This window comes from Triturus cristatus, chromosome 5_2 (assembly GCF_964204655.1).
Source record: "Triturus cristatus chromosome 5_2, aTriCri1.1, whole genome shotgun sequence".
Classification (NCBI taxonomy): domain Eukaryota; kingdom Metazoa; phylum Chordata; class Amphibia; order Caudata; family Salamandridae; genus Triturus; species Triturus cristatus.
The window spans coordinates 239277832-239280749 of record NC_140588.1 but is presented as its reverse complement, the minus strand read 5'-3'; the positions used below and the strand labels follow the sequence as shown (position 1 = coordinate 239280749).

At 44.0% G+C, this 2918-nt stretch overlaps 1 pseudogene; it reads right to left on the bottom strand.

The window, feature by feature from the left end:
* Positions 1-119, bottom strand: LOC146822837 (5S ribosomal RNA; annotated as a pseudogene).
* Between the last annotated feature and the right edge of the window lie 2799 nt (positions 120-2918).

Below are 2918 nucleotides of genomic sequence, written 5' to 3'. Positions count from 1 at the left end.
TTCCTACAGCACCTGGTATTCCCAAGAGGGCTCCCATCCAGTTACTAAACAGGCCTAACCCTGTTTCACTCCTGAGATCAGACAAGATCAGGCGCTTTCAGGATGCTATGGCTGCAGGCATTAAGTGCCCTGAGAATTAGGGTCTTTGCTTATTTCTTTTGACTTCAGTTCTGGCCATAGCAAGCCGGATATGCCACCCACTTCACCTAAAGCAAAACAAATAAAAGATGAAAAGCTTACAGCACCTGTTAGTTCTGGACGGTCTTAGATCCAGGTACTAACCAAGCCCAACACTACTTAACTTCTGAAATCAGATGAGCTGAGGTGGTTTCAGGGTAGTATGGCTATAGGTATGAAGGACACTGACATTTGTGGTCTTAGCTTTTTTCATTCAAATTCTTTGCTGAACATAGCAGGTCAGACATGCCACCCACTTCACCTAAAGCAACAAAAAAAGATGTAAAGCCTTTAGCACCTAGTATTCCCAGGTGGTCTCCTATTCAGTTATTAAGCAGGCTTGACAGTTCTTAACTTCTGAGATCAGACGAAATCAGGTGCTTTCAAGGTGGTACGACCATAGACATGAAGTGCTCTGATGTTTGAGGCTTAGCTTTTTTTATTCAACTTCAGTGCTGGCCATAGCAAGTCCAACATGCCACCTACTTCACCTAAAGAAAAAACAAGAACAAAGATGAAAAGTCTATAGAACCTGGTATTCCAGGGCGGTCTCCCATCCTAGTACTAACCAGGCCCAACCCCACTTAATTTTTGAGATCAGCCGAAAAGGTGGATCTTGGTGGTATGGCTGCAGGCATGAAGTGCACTGACGTTTGGAGTGTTAGCTTTTTTCATTTGACTTCAGTGCTGGCCATAGCTAGTCAGCTATGCCACCCACTTCACCTAAAGCAAACAAAAAAAGATTGATGATGAAAGGCCTACAACACCTTCTATTACCTGGTGGTCTCCCATGCAAGTGCTAACCAGGCTCAGCTCTGCTTAACTTCTGTGATGAGATTAGATCAGGTGTTTGCATGGTGGTATGTCTGTAGGCATGAAGGACACTGAAATTTGAGTTCTTAGCTTTTTTTATTCGACTTCAGTGCTGGCCGTAGCAAGTCAGATATGCCACCCACTTCAACTAAAGCAAAAGTTGAAAAGCCTACAGCACCTGGTCTTCCCAGACGGTCTTTTATCCAGGTACTAACCAGGCCTGACTCTACTTAATTTCAGAGATCAGGCAAGATCTAGTGCTTTATTATTATTATTATTATTTATCAAGCTCAAGACAAATCATCCACAAGGGGATCTCTCTGCGCCACAATAACAGGCAACAGATGTGGAGACAGCTAGTTAGTGGTTGAACAGCCAGATTTTAATATGTTTTTTGAAGTGCGTCAGGTTAGTGGAGGAGCGAATATGGGCCAGCAAATTTGTTCCAATGACAAGGAGCCAGATAAGAAAACGAGCGGCCGCCCATTATGCTTTTGTTTATCCTCAAGGGGCACAGCAATCGATGGTCGCTAGATCTAAGTTGATTTGAAGGAATATACGGTTTTAGCTTCTTTTTTAAGTAGGCTGGACCCTTCCCCTGTAATGTTTTAAAGTCCAGACACAGAAGCTTAAACACTGCCTGTTTCCTTATGGGCAGTCAGTAAGGCAGTCGCAAAAGGGGTTCGGATGGTGTCCGAGGGGGCTGATTATGGGCCAGGCGAGCAGCTGTGTTCTGCACTACCTGCAGCCTTGAGAGTAGACCTTCCCTTATCCCTACCAGTAGGGAATTGCCATAGTCCAGTCTACTTACTAGTGGTGCCTGAATTAGAGATTTTTTTGCTGAGGGAGGAATCCATGGGAATACCTTCCTGAGCATTTGCATCAGGCCAGAGCATGTGCCCGAGATGCTTTTCACAATCATCCATGGGGAGTTTGTCATCCAATAAGACTCCAAGTTTTTTCACCCATTTTTTGGGGGTAGGATGTTCACGCACCTCTGGAGGCCACCAGTCAGTAGACCAAAACTCGTCCGCCTTTCTGAATAGAAGAATCTCAGTTTTGTTTGTGTTGAGCTGCAGAAAATGCACAGTCATCCCCGCAGCTGTTTTTAACATGCAGTTTTAAAAGATTTCTTTTAAAGGTCTGGGTCAATGGTTATTATCAATTGTGTATCATCCGCATATGAAATGGTATCAAAGCCACAAGATCTAATGATAGTGGTCAGGGAGGACACATGAATGTTAAATAAAGTGGGGCTTAGAATGGATCCCTGTGGGACCCCTTTGTCCACAATCGAGGTCTGAGATGTAAACTATTTTAATTGGACTAAATGTGTTTTGTCTGAGAGAAAACTTTCAAACCATTTTAGCACCATTCCGCTGACACCTATCTCTCGTAACCTTTGCGCTAGAATTTGATGAGAGATGGTGTCAAACGCTGCTGACAGGTCTAGGAGGATCAAGATGGTTGGGGTACCCTTATCTAAGGCCAGCTTAATCATATCGGTTACTTCCGTTAGAGCGGATTCTGTACTATGTGACACACGAAAGCCTGACTTGGAAGGGTCAAGTAAATTGTTCAGTTCAAGAAATTCTGTTAACTGCATATTAACTAAGGCTTCCATAATTTTAGAAAAAAACGGAAGTAGTGATATTGGTCTGTAGTTCTGCAGGTCCTGTGGATCGGCCAGGGTTTTTTTCAGTATGGGTCTGATTCGAGCCTTCTTCCATTTATGAGGGAAGGAGCCTGTAGTTAGTGATAGTTTACAGACTTCAGTAATCGGTGCCGCTAGGGCGGGGGCCAGAGGTAAAATGATGTAAGGGGGGCCTGGTCAAGAGGAGATCCTGATTTTATCTGTCCTAGTTGGGCCTGGACTTGCTCCAGAGTGATAGCATTTAAAACTTCCAATAGGGAAGAGATTAGATCTG